The sequence below is a fragment of the Sorex araneus genome, chromosome 2, assembly GCF_027595985.1.
Source record: "Sorex araneus isolate mSorAra2 chromosome 2, mSorAra2.pri, whole genome shotgun sequence".
NCBI classification, from domain to species: domain Eukaryota; kingdom Metazoa; phylum Chordata; class Mammalia; order Eulipotyphla; family Soricidae; genus Sorex; species Sorex araneus.
Window position 1 is genome coordinate 28,678,270 of NC_073303.1, and position 23,809 is coordinate 28,702,078.

At 42.4% G+C, this 23,809-nt stretch overlaps 1 pseudogene; it reads left to right on the top strand.

Moving 5' to 3' along the window:
- Positions 1 to 3,812: 3,812 nt before the first annotated feature.
- Positions 3,813 to 13,644, top strand: LOC101539716 (HLA class II histocompatibility antigen, DQ beta 1 chain-like; annotated as a pseudogene).
- Positions 13,645 to 23,809: the final 10,165 nt, after the last annotated feature.

Genomic DNA, 23,809 nt, shown 5'->3' on the forward strand with positions numbered 1-23,809 from the left:
CCTTAAACATCCTTTACATTTCCCTTTTTAAATCTTTACCTGAAAGGTCTGGATTGCACTTGAATTTTCGGGTGGCTATCTTTGTTCACTATGTGTGGTTGGGTTCTGTGTGCCTTCTTCATTGTGCCTTTTGCACACTGGGAATGAGTCTCTCCAGATTACTGCTGTAACCTCCACCACCAGGGAGCTCACTGTGTGACCCAGCTGTTTTTGGTGCTCCAGTCTGCAAGATACTCCCTACAGTACGGAGATGTAGGCCTGTACGAGACACAGGCCTATTTGAAATGACTGAGAGATTCCATCCTTAACCTGTGTTAAGATGGATGCTGCTTCTTCTCTGCCTGGACGGGGCGATTGGGAGCATGTCCCGTGCGGTCTGCAGGCCGCTTGGCTTAGTCACTCAGAATCTGAGTAAGTGGTAGCAGACTCATAACCCACATCACTTTTTTCTGATGCACTGGAAGTAGAGCTATATTCACCAGCCTCAGAATTATTTTTACTATAAAAAACCCTTTTGAGACTTAGGTGTGGGAGGAGCTGATGCCGTATTATTTATAATATTCTCCTCCACATAAATTGCACTTTTCAAAAACAGGAGAATAGAATTAACAATCTCCCATGTAATCCAGAATTCCACAGGGATCTTAGTCCCTTCCTTAGATGCCTTAGAGACATTATTCTTAACCTTTTTCCAAATCTTGGTTTCTAGCGTTCCTTCGTATGGGAACCATGGGTTAACCTCATAAACTACTTTAAGGCAGGACCGGATTTGGTCTCTAGAAATGCAGAGTTCTGGGTCTCCTGTTCTGCGGGAGAGATACTGAATCAAATCCAAAAATGGCCTGCCCTGTTCAGTCTGGCTCGAGAAAATATGAAAGATCTTGGGAAGACTCAGAATCTGCACAATCTTTGTGGGGGATTGCTGTTAGGATTCTAATCCCAAGCACACTAAAAAATCCTGTTCTCCTATTCACTTTCTAGAGTGGGGGTGCACCGAATGCTATTCTTACCTTTAGTTGGTAGTTCATGCCCGCTCCAGGGACGCCAGCTGTAAAAAACTAAAGCATGCTGAGGGGCGTGTGCACTCGTCAGCTCTCGGGGCGGCTCTGTCTCACCGCCTGTGTTCGGTGCTCTGGAACCGCTGTGTATGGGCTGGATCAGGATGGCCGGTGGTCAAGGACAGGCAAAGGAAGAACTAGGACCAAGCTGGTTGCTGATTAGTTACCATTAATTCAATCTTCCATTTTTCCCATCTCCCTCACTCCTTGCTCCATCCTCTCTCTCTGGATCTACTGCAGCCCCTCTCTGGATCTACTGCAGCCTCCTCTCTTCTCTTGTCTCTCTCCTCCCTTTCTTCTCTCACCCTTGCCCCCAGGTTACACACTGCCAGGTAGCAAATCATCATAAGAAAGCCCTTCCAGGGGCTGGAGTGATAGCACAGCGGGTAGGGCGTTTGCCTTGCAGGCAGCCAACCCGGTTTCGAATCTCAGCATCTCATATGGTCCCTTGAGGGCCGCCAGGGATAATTCCTGAGTGCATGAGCCAGGAATGACTCCTGTGCTTTGCCAGGTGTGACCCAAAAAGCAAAAAAAAAAAAAAAAAGAAAGAAAGAAAAGCCCTTCCTGGGGGCCTGGCATTCCAAAGTCCTTCCTGATTCTTAAGGTGTTTTTCTCCTTTCCTTAGTCCAAACACTCATTAACATCTTAATACTAGTTATTTTTGTATGGACATAGCAAGAGATACATTGAGGCTTGCAAGGCAGCTCTCCTGGGAACATCTTGCCAGACTCAACTACAGCAGTCAGGGCAGATTAATCATTCCTCACCCTAGCAGGGTCCTAGTCTTGTCATTACTTTTGGATCACGATAGCATTTGTCTATGATCAAGCTCTTAACTTATAGTTAAGCATTAGGCACTTTGGCCAGGCCCATCTCGATACCAGGGTAGCACATAACTCACTGCTTGCCCTGGATCTGTCCTGTCCCTCGTCGGGACCTTGCTTTCGGGGTGCTAGGAACTGGAGGCAACTGAGGCTTAAGTGGAGAAAGCAGATGCCCGGGAATGAATAATATTTGAGGCCAATTAAATCCCAAGTTACAAAGGCATAATATTGTCTTCTTGTGTCTCTACAAAAAGGACATAGCTTTGAATAAACTATGCAAAGGACTCAAGGAGAAGAGAAAAACAATATATACAAGTCAACAGAACATTAAGAAAGAAGCTACAAATAAACACAGAGGAGTGGGAGCACTGTGGTGGGAGTAATCCAATAAACCTAAACTACCAGAGGCTATGTAACCCTACAGGAGTGTGCTTTTTATGTTTAATAATTATGTTTAAAAACTGATTTAAAATTATTACATAGTAGATTTATGCATCTGGAACTGTAATTTCAACTTCAACTCCTAGCAAAATGCTTCCCTGTCCTCTATTTTAAGAGAAGGAACTAAAGCACAGAAGAGGGGTAGGAAAAGGAAGAGGGAGATATTTATTGTTTTATTTACTATTTCTTGCCAAGGGTTGGTTCAATCACTTTATAACCATTTAGGTCTGTGATCTTGGGCAAATGGAAACTGATACATTATTATATTATTATCATTATTTTTAAGGGGCCACACTCAGCAGTGCTCAGACCTTACTTCTGGACCTGCACTCAGGGATCACTCCTGGAAGGACTTAGGGGACAGGGGATTGAAGGCAAGTATACTGTACCCAGTCCAATAATTGCATTATTTTAAAAAATTGATAATATGTTATTTGGTACTTGGTGTTGGCACAATGCAATCTGAAACTTAAAACTTTGTACCTTCATTAGCACTATTCAGAGAGCAGAAAATGTTTCTCTACATATTTTGTTTTTTCAAAATAAATACTGACAATTTCTGGGTTGTGCCTCTGCTGACAACAGATGAAACTGCTTTATTACTTGGGAAGATTTATGATAATGAAGAACTTATAGAAGTAGAGCCAACTGAGTTTTCAAATATTTTCATATATAAAACAGAAATGTAATAGAGTTTCTGCATAATGAATCACTTGTCAGCCAGGTTAGGTGTCCATTGTTTTTGCTGATTTCTTGTTTTTGCTGATTTCTTGCTGCCCATGTTAACCTGATATACACGACAGAAATCTTGCATTATGAAACAAGTTATATTGCTCTTTTCATACATAAATATCTAGATCTAAAATGCATGAAACATGATCGTTAATTTACAGTTGCCTGAGTCAAAAAGAGATTCAATAATTTAACTCTTACAAAACACATTGCTGAGAAAACAGCTACTTAAACCATTTTCTTCTAAAAACTCAGCTCTTCTCACAACTTCAGTTTTCTTAGAGTGTCTAAGAAATGGAGGCGAACATTTCTGTCACAATATCGTTTTCCTCCTGAATTATGACCCCTGTTTGGTTCTCTTATCCAAAAAATAGGTTTTAAATAAATAGCACAAAACTATATGCTTGAATTATTTTTTATTTTTTGGTGCCTTCAACCCCTAATGTATTCACTCTTTAAATCATTTATCACTGAGAGAAAAATCTTTATTTTGAATGGTGTGATTTGCTGTAGACAAATACAAAGATGAAGCACCATTGCTGGTGTTGGATCGGGCACTGTTGGAAAGCATGTCTGCCTAGAGACAAATGAGGTGCTTTGACTGCAGTGCTGATTGGTTCCTTAGCAAAGTATTCTCCAATCCTATGGTGCTTGAAAACCTTCATAGGTTTTTCAATTTTTTGTAGTCATTACAGTTTCATTAGGTGTGAGCTGTGTTGACTAAAACAAGTTTTTCTTTTGTTCCCAGAGTGTGTGTTGGAAGATGACTCTGTGTATCCCTAGAGGCCTGGGAATAGCAGCTGTGATGGTGATTCTAGTGGTGTGGAGCACTCCGGTGACTGAGGGCGCCGGCACTCCAAGTAAGTGCAGACCCCATAGTCACTGCCTTGGGGGAAAGGTGATGAGGGGCCTTTGGGTTTGAGGGGGTGAATCTTTGATCTTAGGATACAATCTTCATTACAAATTTCCTCTTTGGAAAAGAGAGCTGTCTTACATTCTGATTTTAATGGCAAGGTGAGGACAATGCTTATTTCACAGATTTGAATCTGGGGCTGTTCATGAGAGGAAACACGACCACTTGGGAGTGTTCACTGCCAGCAAATACAGGATATGATGAGTTTTATTTTAAACCAATGATTTTCTCTGGAGAACACAGAGTAGGACGTGTGATTTCAGGGTCCCCCAATACCTTACTTGGACTAAACGCTGTGGCATTTTAGGTTGGGGAAACACAAGGTTGCAGTAGTCTCAGGTGCTGAGGAAAGGGGCTTTGCATTTCTGACTGGAGGGTAGGGCCCATGGAGGCAAACTCAAGGTATCTGAGTGTAATTGAACCCATGGGACTTTGAAGGTTTTTGAGATTTTGTGATCAAACAGGGAGTTGAGTGGGACCAGAGACTTGAACTGACAATGGACTAAATTTGAAGAAAGGAAAATGCGATCATGGTGTCTCCCCTGCCAGGTAAGTATGGGTTCCCGAACTTTGTATGAGGGAAGTATAAGCACAAAAGTGTATAAATCTGTAACTGTACCCTCACGGTGATTCTCTAATTAAAAATAAATAAATTATAAAAAAAATAAAAAAATTAAAAAGAAAAAGAAAGGAAAATGCGAAGAAGGAAAGTAATACACGCTGAGAAAGCTGAAAAACCATTTTAAACAGCATTAGAATCTTGATATAAATTAGCTTCCAATTTTTTCTAACTCTCCATGTGTAGGTCTGACATTTTTTATACAATTATGCTTATGGTGGGTTTATTCAAATTAACCTATACAAGGTGGAAATTAGCATAGTTTAATCAGAATCCAATTGATCTATCAGAAATCTTGTGGGTTTTATTTATTTTATTTTTTTTAGTCTTTTGGGGTCACACCAGGTGATGCACAGGAGTTATTCCTAGATTTGCACTCAGGAATTATTCCTGGCAGTGCTGGGGGAGGGAGGGGGGGCCTATGGGATGCTGGAATTCGAATTTTGGTCAGTGGCGTGCAAGGCAAATGCCCTACCTCCTGTGCTATCCCTTCAGCCTCTCGTGTTCTTTTCAAAAAGAAAATAATCCTTCACGAGACTCTGGTAGCGCAACTCTTTCTACTCTGACAAAAATCTATGGACCCCCGGCTGAGGAGAGATGTGAAGGGAGGCCCTTTGCCAGGAACCAAAGAAACATCCTTGTCAGGAAAAGGGACAGGATTAATTTTTGACATTTCTTGTCATTCCCTTGCACTGCTGCACTCAGTTGGATTCTTGTGCCTCAGCTTCCTGGGATCCTAGGGGGAAACGAATTTCCGTCGAGGTCCCTTTCTGTAACTCCAGGGGCCCAGACGGTCAGTGCTTCTCCCTCCTTACTGAACTCGGGGGCGCGAGGACTGTCCCTGACAAGCTTTCCCCAACCCACATCCGAAGTCGGCCCAGGACACCTTGGGCAGGCCCGGAGTCGGGAAAGAGGCGCCCGGGTCAGGGGTCTGCGGGTGTTGGGAGCAGGTTCCGGTCCGGGCGGGCTCTAGGGCTCGGGCTGGGTTCAGGGGTTCGGATCACATCCGCCTACATGCGGCCCGCCCGGCGCGTGGGTCCCCGGCGGCGGACTGATGCGCGGTGACTCCCGCAGGGACTGTCGTGCACCAGTTGAAGGGCCTGTGCTACTACACCAACGGGACGCAGCGGGCGCGGGCCGTGACCAGATACATCTACAACCGCGAGGAGTTCGCGCGCTTCGACAGCGACTTGGGGAAGTTCGTGGCGGTGACCGAGCACGGGGAGCCGGACGCCGAGTACTGGAACTCACAGTAGGACTCACTGGAGCGGGACCGGGCCCAGGTGGACACGGTGTGCAGATACAACTATGAGCTAGACATCCCCACGGCCTCGAGCCAGCGAGGTGAGCGCAGGGCGCGGCCGCGGGCGCGAGTCTCGGCCGGGGGTCGGGCGGGGGGCGCACCCGGCCCCGCGCGGAGCCCGAGGGGACCGGCAGGAGCGTGTCCGCGGGGAGAGGCGGGGCCCGGGGGCCTTAGGGGACTCGCTCCCGCAGCCGGGAACCTTCCTGCGGGCGCCCCGGAGCTGCCCTGACTGACGCTGCTCTTGGCCCAGAAACAGTTTTAATGATGAGGCCAACTCCTCACCGAGTCTTGAAACCCTCAGTACATAAAGTCATTAAGTTCTTTCCGCCATCTATGTGGAGACAAATCTCCTCAAAGCCAGTTTTTAGCGGAAACCCTGTATGGTCTGTTCCTAAAAATAGGAATTTTGTGATCCCGGGGGTGGCACCCGTGTGCGGCCTCTCCGCAGCTGTACGAGTGTGAATCTAGACCCAGCAAAACCTCTTTTGGCATGGGCAACTCCTCGCAGACTGTCTCCAGCCTGAGAACAAAGCCGCGGCCCCGTGCCCGCCCAGGAGGGGAAAGGTATTTCTTTCTCTCTCTCTCTCTCTCTCTCTCTCTCTCTCTCTCTCTCTCTCTCTCTCTCTCTCTCTCTCTCTCTCTCTCTCTCTCTCTCTCTCTCTCTCTCTCTCTCTCTCTCTCTCTCTCTCTCTCTCTCTCTCTCTCTCTCTCTCTCTCTCTCTCTCTCTCTCTCTCTCTCTCTCTCTCTCTCTCTCTCTCTCTCTCTCTCTCTCTCTCTCTCTCTCTCTCTCTCTCTCCGGGGATGAAGGGAGTGGTGACCGCCATATTATGATGACCACAGATGGGGTTTACAAGCTTGCAATGATCCAATATCTGGAAGAAATCTCCTGGACTTAGTTGTTAAAGTTGTTAAAGTACAGAAATTCAAAACAGCGCGGCCATAGTGGGTTTTGCATGCAGCTGGCCATAGTGGCCGCGCGACCTCATTTTTCTTCACAGTAAGTCTGACTCTAGTGGGGTACTCCTAAAAACAATAGTGAGGTTCGTGTTGAAATATTGATTGTAACCAAAGTAAACAGAAAGTAAAATGAAACTTATCAGTTACAAGGTGGGGGATGGGGGGGCCGGGATGGTAGGTGTACTGTGTTTTTTTTTTTTGGTGGTGGGATGTGGGCACTGATGAAGGGATGGTTGTTTCAGCATTGTATAACTGAGACCTAAGCCTGAAAGCATTGTAATCTTCCACATGGTGATTTAATAAAATAAAATTTTTATTTAAAAAAAAAAAACAACAACAGGTATTTATCTTTGAGGTGCTGTTACAGCGTGAGCGCCACCAGAGGGTAGCAGAGGGCAGAGTCGTCCCCCCTTCCACCCCTTTGAGAGTCTATTTTCCCTATTCAATGTTGATGGGTGAAAAATAATACTCTTTCAAGAATCTGAAAGTTCACAGATTAATCGTTGTTTTCAGCATAAGTTCAACTAACTTTAAGCTGTTTTTCCTCCTTTGCTTTCTTCTGACTACATTCTAATGTTAACAGTACTTAAATATTTATTTCTATTCTTTTGAGTAAGTTCATGTTTTTCTCACAAATGGGTGCCCTATTTTATTTTTTACCCAAATCTGTGAAGAAAAACATATTTTATAAATATATATGCCTTACTACAATCTAGTCAGACTAAGAAGCATAACAAAAATTAGAGTGAAAGGCCTAATTTAAAATTTTGCTACTCAGTTGGGGTGCTATGATTGCCAGCTGCCTCTAATAGTGTTAAATCCTACTTATACTTCCATGCTCACATTATGTTCTCATAACCAAAGTAGCCTCTGCAAAAATCTAAAAATATAGTTTTACTGAAAACATTCATGATAATAATGTCTGACTGTAAAATAAGAAATCCTGTTTTTTAAAATTGAATCACCATGAGATACAAAGCTGTTCATGATGAGCCAGTTTTAGTGATACAATGTTCTAATACCCATCCCTCCACCAGTGTACATTTTCCACCACCCAAGTCCCCAGTTTCTCTCCTGCCCCCTGTCCCCTGCCCCCTCTATCTCTAACAGCAGTCACTCCCCCCCATCACCCGTCTCTCTATCTGTCTCTCTGTCTCTGTCTCTCTATTTTTCTTTCCCTTTACCCTTTTGGGCATTATGGTTTGCAATACAGATACTGAGAGGTTTGTGTATTTCTTTACCTATTTTACCCTGTACTAATCACTATATGATCATGGTGTGGGAGCGATAGCACAGTGGGTAGAGTATTTGCCTTGCATGCAGCTGGCCTGGGTTTGATTCCTCTGTCCATCTCGGAGAGCCCAGAAAGCTACCAAGAGTATCCTGCCCTCATGGCAGAACCCGACAAGCTCCCCATGGCGTATTCAATATGCCAAAAACAGTAACAACAAGTCTCACAGTGCAGATGTTACTGGTGCCCGCTCGAACAAATTGATGAACAACGGGAGGACAGTACAATACAGTACTATTTTACCATGTAAGCTCTACTACTGGATTAGCTTCAGAGATCCGCAAAAAAATCTTGAAAAGAGAGCAAAAGCCACAGTTAATCTTGGACCTATACATGCTGAACAGACTGGGGTAAATCAGAGGGGTGCAGGTCAGCCTGGTACCAGCCCATGCAGAGACTCCGGCAGCTGCTTGCTTCTATAATCCAAAATCACAGTCATACCATTGGCCTGACTCCAGTATCTCAGGACAGACCTTACCGAAATATAATCTGCTTATTGGCATGCGGGTTTTGTGATAGAAATCTCTGGCTTTCTCAGAGTTGGGATGGACTACCTCCCCCCACCTCCCTGTACTTTTGAAACCTCAGCAGTCACATACACACATACAAAGCTACCACCCAGTTAAAAATCTACTTCAATCTTAACATCCTAATAAAAATATTGAATTCCTGAACAAACATGATATTTAGTACCTGCATTGAAAACCATAATGCACAAAAGGATAAGACAGAGGGTAAGAAGGAAATTGCTTCCCATAGAGGGAAGGTGGGGATGGTGTGTGGGGTGTTGGGGTATAGTGGAAAGGAAACAGGGGAGATGTGGTGGGAAATGTGTACTGGTGGAGGGATGGGTGCAGGATAATTGTATCATTGAAACCCATTTATGAACAGCTTTGTAATGATCTCCCTCACAGATATTCAATTAAAATATTTTTAAAAATAATGTGGAGTTCATCCCTGCTTTCCTCAGCTTAGTGACTGGCTGAAAAAATAGTTCTCTTACATTAAAAAAAAATCCATTCATATTTAAAAATTGGCTCATTTTTGCATTAAAATATTATGTAATTGGAGGGATTTAGCTTTATACTTCTCTACATAATGCTAATAATTGTGTACCTATTCTTAATTCTCAGTTTATGTCACTATTCCTGAGGTAATGAGAGTGTTGAAAGTCTCATAGCAGTGGGAAAAAGTCAAAATTGCTGTTGTTGTCTCTACATGGAGGAGCACTGGGACTGTCACAACTAATTCATTCTATTTACTAGAATTGGTCCTGATGTAAGGGAAAAGAAGTTCATGTTTATCATAAAATATTATCATATGACCAATGAATTTTCAAATATATCATTTAAACGTGCTTTAATTTTTTATCTATTAGTACCATTAGAGAAACTCTATGAAACTCTATGAAAACCTATGAATTTTCAAATATATCATTTAAAAGTGCTTTTTTTTTTTTCTATTGGGAGAGCCCAGCAAGCTATCGAGAGTATCTTGCCCGCACGGCAGAGCCTGGCAAGCTACCAGTGGAGAATTTGATATTCCAAAAACAGTAACAAGTCTCACGATGGAGACTTTACTGGTGCCCGCTCGAGCAAATCGATGAGCAACGGGATGACAGTGACAGTGACAGTGATTAGTACCATCGGAGAAACTCTGTCTCTTGGCACTGTAAACTACCTGATGTGTTTATTGAATCTAACAAAGTTGACTAAGCTTGAACTAATCAAAGATTTGGAATCTAGGGATCTTTTCACCTTGGTACCAAGGAAGGACTCAGCCCCTTGGAATGTTTTGCTGCAAGTCTTTATCTCAGTATGTGTTTTTATGTCTGTTGCTTTTCTCAGCGCAACCTAAGGTGACCGTCTACCCATCCAGGACAGAGGCTTTAAACCACCACGACCTGCTGGTCTGTTTGGTGACAGATTTCTATCCAGGCAAAGTCAACGTTCGGTGGTTCCGGAATGAACAGGAGGAGACAGCAGGAGTTGTATCCACCCCACTTATTAGGAATGGGGACTGGAGCTTCCAGATCATGGTGATGCTGGAAATAACGCCCCAGCGTGGAGATGTCTACACCTGCCAAGTGGAGCACCCCAGCTTCGACATCCCCATCACAGTGGAGTGGCGTAAGAGACAGTTTGTTTCCTGTCACCATGGGCCTCTCAAGTCAGTGGGCAGAGCTTCTCCTAACCTAGTTTATTTTATTGTTTATTTCTTTTTTATATGTAACTTAATTTTAAACACCATTTATAATTTACAAACTTGTTCACAATATAGTTCTTTCAGGTATTAATATTCCAAACCAATACCACAGCCAATGTGCTGTTGCTTCCACCGATGTTCCCAGCTTCCCACCCACCTCACAAATAGCTTCCATTAGCTGGCATAACACACTTTGCTTTCTATTGATAGTTACAACTCATACCTCATAATAGTGCTGTTAAAGTCATGACCTGAGGATTTCCTGAGCTGGTAGGTGGTAGTTGAGCTTTCTGTCTTATGGGTTTCACTCACTGAGCTCAATGGGCTTCTGTACAATTTCCGCATGTAATTTTTTGTCAATTCTGTGAAGTTTGACATGTCACATGGTAGGTGGCAACATGCTTCAGGAGCTTTGGAACTCCAGTGTCTGCTGGCATATCTCTGAGATCAGTTGTGAAGCTGGGTTGTTTCTCTTGTGGTAGTGGAAACTGTCTAGAATGGGTGGAGCACTGGGCTTGGCATGGTGGGGACACTCTCTGCCAACACCCCACTAAGGCTCTAGAAATCTGCTCCTTGGGGAGGCTGTATCTACCTGGAGTAAGTCAGCTGCCAGTGTGTCTCTGAAGTCAGTCACAAAGCTGGACCTTTTCTATGATGGTGATTGGAGCCTATGTTTATTTATTTATTTATTTATTTATTTATTTATTACTTTTATTGAAACAACTTGAGAGCAATCACAGAGTTTTCGGTTTAAGTCTCAGTCATACAATGATGAAACTCCCGGCCCTTCAGAAGTGCATATTTTTCACCACCAAAAACCCCAGTATCCCCCCATCCCACACCCTCCCGCTGTGTGGCATGCGATTTCCATGTTACTCTCTCTACTTTGATTATGTTCAGCATTTTGACATCAAACCCACCATTATTATTTGGGATTTTACCCCAACACTCAGATCTGCTGAAAAGGCAACACTAGACAATTTGTTTTCTATTGCTGATTATGAATTGCATACGACGATGTGCAGCTGCTATTGTGGCCACACTATTTCAGATTTCTGAAGTTTTATTTTATTTTATTTTATTTTATTTTAGCCAGATGAGATTTTTTATTACTAGAGCATAAAGAAATATTAAATGATGTCATGAGTTGCAGCCAGAACATCTGCTATTAAACCTTAGAAATCTGATTTATTCAACTCTAACAAACTGGCACTGGGCCCTCCCAACAGCAATACCTTGCTTGGGGGCAAGAAGGCTTATTCACCAGTCATCTTTGTGAGCATCTCTCCTTTCTCTGGTCATCTGTTTATTCTTCTCCTCTCTAAGAGATGCTTCTTTTCCCTTGGGGACCAGTGCTCACATGCTCTTCAGGTTCACAGGTTAGTCTTTCACCTTCAGACTGGATGTGTGGGATGAGCGAAGGAGACGGTTCTCAGATGAATCTCAGGGTTTAGAACCAGCACGTGTATTTTATTGCTGCATGCCAATTATATCATTTTTAAGCTTTCCCCTCCTGGGCAGGCATGGGGCCACGGCTTATTTCTCAGGCTGGAGACATTCTGCGAGGAGCTGCCCATGCCGAAAGAGGTTTTGCTGGGTCTGGATTCACGCTCGTGCAGCTGCGGAGAGGCCGCCAGAATTCTGAAGTTTTAATAATTAAATCTAGAGGGATTTCTTTCAAAAGCTGCTGTGTTCTGAACTTTGTTTCTGAGTCTCTGGGATCATGACTGATAAACAGCTTGATCAACAGTCTGAGGGCTCCTTCATGGGCGGCAAGTAGGGGTCTCATAGGGGTGGAGGGTAAAAGCCTGCTCAACCCCCATCCCATAAGGTCCCGAATTCCTCGTCACTGTGGGCCACTCACTGGCTGTGCATAGGCTTCTGAAAGATGGCAGTGGTGACCAAGCCTCCAGAGAAAACAGGCCAAGGCACGAAACCCATTCCTACCTGGAGTGGTTTGGCATCAGAAACCTAATGCATATTCCAGACACATTTCTACCAAAAGCCGCATGTTTGATATTCAGCAATACAATGATTGATCATCCATCCCTCCACCAGTGCAAACCTTCCACCACTAGTATCCCCATTATCCCCTCCTTTTCCATTCAGTCCTTACTCTGCCCCTACGGCAGACAATTGTTCAGATACTCTTTATAGTTTTGGGCATTACATTTTTGCTTAGATATTCCCACCACCGTTCAAGCCTACCTTCTAGGGGCAGATGCTAGATCATCTATTTTCCATTGCTAACTTTGCATATCAAGAAAGGTCACATGGCTGCAAAAGCAGCTGCATGGTTTGGAGAAATAGTCCTGGTCCCTACATACCAGATCCATGCTTGTAAAAGCTCATGGTTGCTGGGATTCCATCTGGAGAAGTTGGGTAGATGGTACCTGCTCCATCTGGGGCACCCTGGTGATATTGGCTCGGGTTGGGGCCTGGAGCATTCTCCTGTGTTGTGGCGCCCAATGGCCAGGATTCTTCACTGCTCAGTGAGGCAAGATGGCACCAGGAGCAGGTTGAGGGGTGACTTCCAGGGTCAGGGGCAAGCTGGGAACTGGGATTGATCTGCCCAGTTCCAGTGCCCCCATGCAGTTCAGAGAAATAGTCCTGGTCCCCACATACTTGACCTGTGTTGATTTTTTATTTCAGGCATCATTAGTGAGTTGGTTGGAAGTTACAGGAAACTTGATTACAAGAGCATCAGAATAATTACGTTGTCATTTTCTTTCCAGGTAGTAGGGAGATTACTCCACGTATTGCGGCCCCAGAACCAGGCTCTGATAGTTCTGAACCATTGACTATTAGAGTTGGTGACTGGAGCCTTCGTGTCTAAAGTACATCGGAAGCTAGATTCCATTTCCCAGTTCTTCTCTCATGAGCTCACTATATCTATGAAGTTGTTAGGGGCGCATTCCATCTTGTAGGGAGTGTTGCAAATGAAAAGCAAGGTCCTTCTGACATCTCTTCTTTTGTATCCTAAGTTAGACTCTGGATTCTTAGCTGAGGACCTCATGGGATGTGGGGCAAATGCTGACACTCAGGCTTTGCTTCCTAGGAGCCCAGTCTGAATCTGCCCGGAGCAAGATGCTGAGTGGCATTGGAGGATTTGTGTTGGGGTTGATCTTCCTTGGACTGGGCCTCTTCATCCGTCACAAGAACAAGAAAGGTAAGTTACTCCTGGAAAATGAGGATAATAAGCTATGCATCAATCTGTCTATGCATGGAGACTCTGCCTCCAGATTCGGCCCTTTTTCTCCTGAACATGAAAGGAAGGTGGCCATGCTGGTGGTGAAATGAGTCAGAACAGCCTTGCTGGAGACTTTGGAGTCTGATTTGAATAGTTAAAGTTAGCCATGTAACATGTAGAATATGTTCTAGGACTTTTCTGCTCTTCATAGTCTCAGTGGCGTCTTTATAAAATCTTTTTTATAATAAGGCTCAGCTCCTTATTATAAACATACACCATATATACATATGTACATACACCTAGAGGTGTGGTGTATGTATATATGTAAGCTATAGAGTCAACAATACTGTAAGCAGGAGATCCATATTACAACAACGAAACTTGAAACTGTGCCTGTCTCAGTGACAGGCTGCTGAGTGGGAGGGAACCTGGGGACATTGGTGGAGGGCAGTTGACTCTGGTGGGTGAATATTTTTTTTTTTGCTTTTTGGGTCACACCCGGAGATGCTCAGGGGTTACTCCTGCTCTGCACTCAGGAATTACTCCTGGCGGTGCTCAGGGGACCATATGGGATTCTGGGAATCGAACCCCGATCAGCTGCATGCAAGGCGAATACCCTACCCGCTATGCTATTGCTCCAGCCCCTGGTGGGTGAATTTTTGTGGGAACATGATATTCCTGAATTTACTATAAATAACTGTAAATAATGGCAACTTAATAATAATAAAAAAGAAATGGAAAGAAAAAGTAAATGTTGGAACATTGACTTCTAGTGGCAGTTTTATTCCTTGGATGGGGGTATGGTGGGAGAGTTGGTTTCTGGTAGTTAAGTTCTTGTAGCAGATGGCTAGGGAAGAATGAAAATCCAATATGTTCCAAACTGCACTTCTGGTTGGGGTAAATGAGAAACTGTCTATTTGAGTAATGTAACTTTTCTCTCTATAACTTCCTTTTGTATTGTAGGACTTCATGGGCCTTTGCCAACAGGTACTCTTTTATGCTCTGATTCATTGTAGGTTTTGGGGAACGAATACTAAAGGAGGTACGGTATGAGTGATCTCAAATTTTGACATATTTACCCTTACAAAATCAACAGTAGAGATTTATACTTAGTTTCTGTAGAAATTCCTGAGCTTTTTCCCTTAAAAGAGGACACAATATTGCTGGGTTCTTTCTTCTAAGCTTGCAGTCAGAGATACAGTTTGGATGTTGGATATCAGGATTTTGCCTACAATGTCCCACATATTGGTGGCTACTTTCTTTGTGTAGTTAAAAATGAGTGAATTTGGGGGTGGAGAGATAATATTCAGGGTAGAGTCCTTACCTTGCATGCTAATAACCTTGTTTGTATTTCTAGTATCCCATATAATCCCTGAGCTTAGCTGGGTGTGATCCCTGAGCAGAGCTCTAGGAGTAAGCATTGAAAACTGTTGGATATGCCCCCAACTAAAAAAAAAGTGAGAGGCTACTAGAAGTGGGGAAAATTTGAGTTGTAGTTTGATTTACAAAAAAAAATTGAAATATTCATAATCTTCAGTAAGATAACAACTTCTCTGCTTCCCACACATCTGAGCATATCTGTTAGTACCATTTAGATGATTTAATCTTAACTCAGATGTCATGGTGGGTGAAGACCATGTGACATGTCCCTCAGCTTTCTCAATCTGATTTCTCTAAGGGGAGGAAAGAGGTTCCAATCCTCAGGGTGCACCATGCTCATCACTCTCTCTTCTACAGGGCTCCTGCACTGACTCCTGAAGACCTCCTGAAGAGCTTTGATGGATACTTCTTTCTCCTCTTCTGTAATGCCTGCCTATATCTGTTCATAATTCCCAGTTGTCTGCAAGTATGTCTCTCTGAGATTGGAGTCCTCTGACTCTGAGACAATCATTAGATCACTTCCTGTAATCACTCCTTGGAGAGACTGTCTGTGAAGTTTCATCCTGCACTGACCCCAAAGTCTGTGCTTCAGCAATGAAGCCAAGGGCTTTTTCTTTCCCATTGTCTGTCCATAAGCTGTACAAGAGAAGCACATGAAACCATGTGTCTGGCTATGGATCTGCTATTATTAGTCCCATTAGATATACATTTTTAAATATTTTAAAAACATATAATTAAACAAAATTTTATAGAAAAAAGGAAACATGTAAGAAGATAGTTCAAAAAGAAAAATTGCCAGTGGAAAATAAATATTTTCAGAGTTGGTTGTCCATTCTCATTAGTAATTAGAAAAATACAAGCAAATCATATAATGAAAAACTACTCATGTCCTCCAATCAGGTGGAACACAAGTAAACCTAAGAGGAAGGTGACATAATACAAAGGTTGTGGCACATGACTCACATGTAGTCAACTCAGAATTGAACCAAGTTTCTGCATGCTCTCCTAAGCATCACTGGGTGTGGCCCTAGAGTCCCTTAAACAGCACTATGTGGCTTGAAATCTCTGGTACCACATATCCTGAGTGGTACCGCATCAGTGGGCCCTTGTCTTGAATCTCCAGCTCTGTCTTCTGAGATCATGAGATGGTACTTTATATGCTCTGAGAACTCCACTCCACAAAACAAAACTCTAAAATATCAAAAACTGCCAAGAATTGAGTTCTTCTGTAAGTGGTTCATGAGAGTGTATGCAGAGATAACCTATTTGAATAACAGTTTGAATCTAAAATTTAAAGTTGAACATAGGCATACTAATAATTTGCATTCCTAGGGCTTCCAAACAATTCCAATATCAGTACAATCCAGCGGAAAAATAAAGAATCAAAGCTCCAAAAATATATAAAGGAAACAGTGGCAGTAACTTGAAAGACTCCCCAGATTAGATGGTAAATGCATAGTTGTGCCATCCAAAAATATAATGCACGATAAAGTAAAATAAGTGAACAGCTCCTGTCAAAAAGATCTGTGAGCTGTCTCCTTACACATAATGTTAGGAAAAGAAGGAAGAAAATGCACATTTATTTATGGGAGATTTAAAGGAGGAAATACTTATCTAAGTTGTATATGGCTACATTCGCAGATTATACAAACTTGACAAAAGCAAAACAAGATTCAGTCGGTCATAATGAATGTACTTGTGGCAAGTAAACATGGTGTTATGGTACTTTTTGATTAATAGTTATTTTGGACCCAGTTATTGTCTTTTTGATATTTCGAATGTTTGTTAAACTTGACATATATATACTTGATATCATATCTCTGTTATGTTATTTTTCAAAATATTGTACAAGAGTGGGAATGTAAGGATCTGGAGAGATAGTATAGTGTTTACCTTGCATATGGTCTATCTGGTTCAGTCTCTGGCACTCCATATAGTCCCCGAGTTCTTCCTGGAGTCATCTCTACGTGCCGGGTCAGGAGTAGTAAGTTCTTAGCACTGCGGAATGTGGTATAGAAAAACAAAAACAGAAACAAAAACCCAAATGCAAAAGAAAAAAATAAATTCTAGTGAATAAAAACAATGAAGTGGAGAGGTTTGTGTAATGATATCATACAAAATTTGAGGTTTAGGGGATACTAAATAATAGTTCTTTGTTTTCGTATCTATCACTCTGGTCCAAACTCTGATCTGAGTGCTTTGTGCAAATTCAGAATTAGTAATAAGCACTCCCTGTATTAGTTCCCTACTCAATTGTAAGTAAAAATCTCATACCCTGTAATGTTAGCACTCTCATTCCTTGGTTAAAAAATTGTGTTTTTCAGATAATGAGACTGCAGAGAACATTGTCATCCATTTTTTTTGAAACCCGAATCTAATAGTCGATGAGTATCATGTGGCCCATAAAATAACTTGGATTGCAGAAGTTTTTAAATTTATTTCCTTTCTGAGATTTCTTTATTATTTTCCAGTGGGTTCACTGACATTTGTCTTGCTTCTGGCATAGAAATGTAGCTTTTTCTTTTTCTTCCATCTCTGAGACCAAAAGTGAGACTCTATTTCCTACCCTTCAGAGATTGGGGAAAAAAAGAAATCTAGTAGAATTTTTCTCTGTGGAAGGAAAAGTCTAGATTCTGATAGGAGACATTTGAAGACTCTCTCTGGTATTTGGTTAGAGTGTAACACACCTGGCCGAAAGCCTCAGAGACCTAGTCAATTCCCAGATCTGGGCTCTCTGAAGAGACAGTGCGCTATGGAAGTCTTCCCCATCATTAGAACATCCATCAAGAGTCCAACTAAGGTACAAGGGCTCCTGGGGATTATCGCTTCAAATTTGAAAAAGACACATTTTGCCAAATCTTCGAAGTTAGCACAGTTTCCATAAATTAGCCAATTTTCAATCTGCATAGGAAAAATTTAGAAAAACTACAACTATCGCCCAATCTGCCTGCTGTCTGTCGTCTATAAGTTGTTCACTCGTGTCATCCTGAATAGAATAGGCAGAACACTAGACGAAGGACAACCATGCGAGCAAGCCGGATTCCGAAGGGGATTCAGCACGATAGACCATATCCACACAGTGACCAAACTCATTGAATTTCGCAAGAGTTCAAGATGCCACTCTAACGTTCATCGACTTAAAGAAGGCCTTCAATTCTGTTGAGACTGAATCTGTCATCGAAGCCCTAGCCAAACAGGGCATTCAAGCTCAGTATATCAAAATCCTCCTCAAGCTGTATTGTGGATTCACCACCAGGATCTCACCATTCTACAAGGAAGTGATCATTGATGTAAAGAGAGGTGTTTGGCAGGGTGATACCATTTCACTGAAACTCTTCAGTGACACCCTTGAGAGCATCATGCAATGACTGGAATGGGAAGGAATGGGAGTGAAAATACATGGTCAGCTGTAGGATAACATAGCCTCAGGTAGTTTAGGTTTATTAGATTACTCCCGTTATGGTGCTCCCATTCCTCTTTGTTTATTTGTAGCTTCTTTCTTAGTGTTCTGTTGACTTGTAAATATTGTTTTTCTCTTCTCCTTGAGTTCTTTGCATAGTTTATTCAGAGCAAAGTCCTTTTTGTATGGACACAGGAAGACTTAGCAAATGGTATGCTTTTGTAACCTGGGAGTCATTTGACTCTACATGATATTTTCCTCCTGGGCATCTGTTCTCTGGCCTAAGCCTCAGCTGCCCTTACTTCCTAGCACCCCCAAAAGCAGGGTCCTGACGAGGGACAAGACGGACCCAGGGCAAGCTGTGAGTTGTGTGCTACCCTGGCATCGATATGGGCCTGGCCAAAGTGCCTAATGCTTAACTGTAAGTTGAGAGCTTGATCATGGACAAATGCTGTCATGATCCAAACAGTGATAACTAGATTCGGACCCTGCTAAGGTTAGGAATGATTAATCTGACCTGGGTGCTGTAGTCTGAGTCTGTGGCAAGCTGTTGCCAGGAGAGCTGCCTTGCAAGCCTCAATGTATCTCTTGCTATGTCCATACAAAAATAACTAGTATTAAGATATTAATGAGTGTTTGGAGTAAGGAAAGGAGAAAAACACCTTAAGAGTCAGGAAGGGCTTTGGAATGCCCCTAGGTTGTGTTCCCTTTGAACCTGACAGCCCTCAGGAAGGGTCTTCTTATGTTGATTTTGCTACCTGGCAGTGTGTAACCTAGGAGCAAGGGCGAGAAAGGAAAAAGAGAGAGAGAGAGACAGGGGGTCCAGAAGGCTGTGAGTAGATCCAGAGAGGACGGAGCTGGGAGTGCGGGAGATGAGAAAGATGGAAGATTGAATAAACGGTAACTAATCAGCAACCAGCTTGGTCCTCGTTCTTCCTTCACCTGTCCTTGACCACTTGCTGTCCCAATCCAGCCCATACACAGCAGTTCCAGAGCACCGAACGCGGGCGGTGAGACAGAGCTGCCTGGAGAGCCCACAAGTGCATGCCCCTCTGCGTGCTTTAGTTTTTTAGTCAGCAACTACACCACCTCTGCTTCACTGATGACATCATTCTCATAACACCAAACATTAGCCAAGCGGCACAAATGCTGGCCAACTTCGACCATGAGTGTGGAAAGGTAGGATTGCAGCTGAATCTCAACAAGACAATGCTCATGAAAAACAAACTAACCCCTGAAGCTCCATTTGCTCTCAATGGAATGAACATCTCCAAATGCAGCAGCTATGTGTACCTGGGTCAAGAAATCAACATGAGGAACGACTTGGTGTCAGAACTGCACAGGAGAAAGAGAGCAGTGTGGAATGCCTTCAAGAGCGTCAAAGAAGTGGTTAAGAGAATGAAGAACTTTTGACTCTGGGCACATATTTTTGATTCCACCGTTCTTCCTGCACTAAAATATGCCTCACAGACCTGGGCCTATGCAAACAGGATGAGAACACTATTCAGATATTCCAAAGAGGAATCGAAAGAGCTATGCTAGGAGTGTCATGTCTCACTCAAGTGCGAGAAGGAATCTAGAAGAATCTAGAATTCTGACCTCCATCGATGGTCAAGAATCAGGGATGCTGTCTCGTTTGCCAAGGCATCAAAAATCAGAGGGCCAGTCATGTAATTCAGAGACGACTGCTGGACAGGAGCTGTTACTGACTGGATTCCACGGGATGTCAGAAGACCTCGTGGCCGCCCACCAACTAGATGGTCAGATTTCTTCATCAAATCCCTGAATGAATGATTTGAGACTCGTCCTGTTCCTGGAGCAAGCAGATATCATTAGGCTGCACCAGCACGTGACAGGGACAAATGGAGACATTACTGGCGCCCGCTCGAGCAAATCGAAGATCAAAGTGAAACAAGTTTATTGACTTGACAATTCCTAGGGGAAAATGCCAGTCGATCCAATCAATTTTGTTCTCATTGTTTTCGGAATAAACTTTGTAAAATATAAGGCCCACTCTCAGGGCTTCATCTTGAGAGTCCAGACCTGGTAGTTTGGGACTCTGGCATGGCAGGGCAGTGTTTGGGTGCCATTGAGGCCATACCCGGAGTGCCTAGGGATCATCAGGGTTATACCCTGTGTTGCTGGGAGACGAGTTGCCAAGGACCGAACTCATGGTCTCACACTGTTTCACCACCTGAAACACATCTTCTGTCCTCTGGCTAAATAGACTATTTGTTTATTACTATTTGTTTAAAATTTATATTGAAAATTTATATTTTAATTAAAATTATATTGTTTACATGTTTCAATGATCAGGGGGTATTGATTCCAACGAAGGTAGGTCAGATATGGGGAAAATTTATGGAGAAATATGACATTTTTCCATGGAATATATGTAGGAATACTTATAGTATTATTTATATATATTTTTTGTTGAGGCAACAATCATTTTAAAGAATGAAAAGATTTGCATTTTAGGCATACAATGTTATCACCCCATCTCTACCATCAAGTTGCCTCTACCCCTCCACCTCAGTCAATTGTCACTTTTTATAAGCAACCCTGTCACTGCCCAACCCCTCCCTGACAAATTGCCACCAGCTCAGAATATCCCCTCTAGGAAGATGCAGTGGTCCCTGTGCTTTTCCTTCTGGTCTTAAAAGATTTCCACTATTCCTAGGAATCCTGAACTCATGTGGTGAGTTGTTTTAGATTGTGTTCCTGACACTGTAGATTAGTTGTAACCACCGCTTTATTACACACTCCCTTTTATCTTATATGGAGGAAAATAATTTTCTCTGGGGATACAGCAAGCTGAGTCTACAATGTGCGTTTTGGCTATTAGTGCATGCTATTTTTCATGATATTTTTTACACAATGTCAAAAAGGAGACGCAAAGTGAGCAAAATGGATATATTTTTATTCCCTTCCTGCCTCTACCTCTCTCCCCCCATAAATCTATTTTCTTTCTTTCTTTTTCTTTTTCTTTTTTTAAAATGGAATCACGGTAAGATACAGTTACAAAACTTTCATGATTGAGTTTCAATCATACGATGAACAAACACCATTGCCTCCACCAGTATACATTTTCAATCACCAATGTTCCCAGTATCCATCCTGCTATCCTCAACCCAGCCCAGCCCTCCTCAACCCCTGCCTCTCTGATCGGCATTTCCCTTGTTACTCTCTTTACTTTGGGCATTATGGTTTGCAATACGGTTACTGAGAGGCCATCATGTTTAGTCCTCTGTCTACTTTCAGCAAAACTCTCCTATCCCAAGCAATCCCTCTAACCATCCTTGACTTACTAGTTTCTTCTCTATCCCAATTGCATTCTGTCCCAGCACGTGAGTCTGGCTTCAAACTCTGGAGCAATCCTCCAGGCCCTTGTCTCTCCTGTCTTTGTTGTTCATGTCAAATTATGTTATTTTATATTCTGCAAATGAATGCAATCATCCTATGTCTGTCCTTATCTTTCTGACTCATTTCACTCAGTATAATACTCTTCATATCCATTTATTTATAAGGACATTTCGTGACTTCATCTTGCTAAAATGCTGTATAGTATTCCATTGTGTAGATATACCATAGTTTCCTTAACCAGTCATCTATTCTTGGGCACTCAGGATGTTTCCAGTTGCTAGCTATTGTGAACGGTGATGAAATGAACATAGAAGTGAAGAGGTCATTTCTACAGTGCTTTCTTTGCACCGCTGGGATATATTCACAGAAGTGCAATGGCGGGTCATATGGAAATTCAATTTCTCAGTTTTTGAGGCATATCCATATTGTTTCCCAAACAGGCTGGACCAGTCGGCATTCCCACCAACCGAGAAAGAGAGTCCCTTTTTTTCCTGCATCCACACCAGCACGAGTCGTTCTCGTTCTTTTGTATGTTCTTCAGTCAATGTGGTGTGAGGTGATATCACATTGTTGTTTTGAATTGCATCTTCCTTATGATTAGCAATATAGAGTATTTCACGTGCCTTTTGGCCATTTGTATTTTTTTTTGAGGAAGTTACTGTTCATTTATTCTCCCATTTTTTGATGGGGTTGGAGGTTTGTTTTTTTTTCTTTTTACAAAGTTTTACCATTTTTTTATATTCTGGTTATTATACCCAATACCCATCCTTAACTGATGAGTTTTGGGTAAATAATTTTCCCATTTCATGGGCTCTCTCTGTATTTTGTCACTGTTTCTTTTGAGCTACAGAAGCTTCTTAGTTTAAGATAATCCAATTTGTTTATCTTTGCTTCCAATTGGTTGGTCTGTTGTGTTTAATATTTGAAGATACCTTAAGTTTCAATGTCATGGAGAATTTTACCTATGTCTTCTTCTATGTACCTTATGTTTTCAGGTCTGTTGAGGTCTTTAATCTTTTTGATCTGACTTTTGTGCCTGGTGATAGGCAGAGGTCTAAGTTCATTTTTCTGCAAGTAACTGTCCAGTTTTCCCAGCATCATTAATTGAAGAGGCTTTCCTTTCTCCACTTAATATTTCTTGCTTTTTTTAAAATCAAAGATTAAGTGCTCATAGCTATGAGAGTATTTGACAGGATATGCAACTCTATTTCATTGGTCTGTGAGTCTGTTTCTATTCAATACCATGCTGTTTTAATTACAGTTGAAGAAGCCTGATGGCTTTCATTTTATTCTCTTGCACTTGACTGAAGTGGATTTAATTGATGACAACCTACATGCTCTTCAGAGCTAGTTTGATGAGTTTCTTTCTTTTTTTTTTAATTTTTATTTTTTTATTGAATCACCATGAAAAAAGTTACAAAGCTTTCAGGTTTAAGTCTCATTCACACAATGATCAAACTCCCATACCTTCACCAGTGCACATTTTCCACCACCAAGAATCCCAGTATATCCCCTCTCCCCTCCCTCACCTGTGTGGCTAATGATCTTCACTTTATTCTCGTTATACTTTGAATATATTCAGTACTTCAACAGAAATCTCACTATTATTATTTGGAAATTTCCCCAAACAATTAAACCTTCTGAAAAGGCATCATTTGATAGTTTGTTTTCCATTGCTGAGAATGAAGAATATATGAACTTGTGCAGCTGCAACAGCGGTTTTGGATTTCTGATATTTTAGTAATTAAGTCCAGAGATATTTCCTCCAGAAGTCGACGAGCAAAAGGCCGAGAGAAAAAAACCTTTCCCCTCCTGGGGCAGCATGGGGCTGTATCTCAGTTCACAGTCTAGTTGCATTTCTGTAACAAGCCGCTGGGTGCCAAAAGTGGTTAGTAGGCCTCCGGGATCATAGTCCTTTTGGAGCAGAGGAGCCGTCTCATGCGCAGCCACTCCAGATCTCGTCTTTTCAATAAACATCTCCATCTTTCCAACTCTGAGTCTGAATATCTTTATTATTCAGTATTTTCATTGAAAATTTATGGAACCTGAGGACCCTCTGCTCCTAAAGACTTTGATACCAGAGGTCTTCTAACCCATTTTGGCACCCAGAGCAGCTTCTTACAGCAATGCAT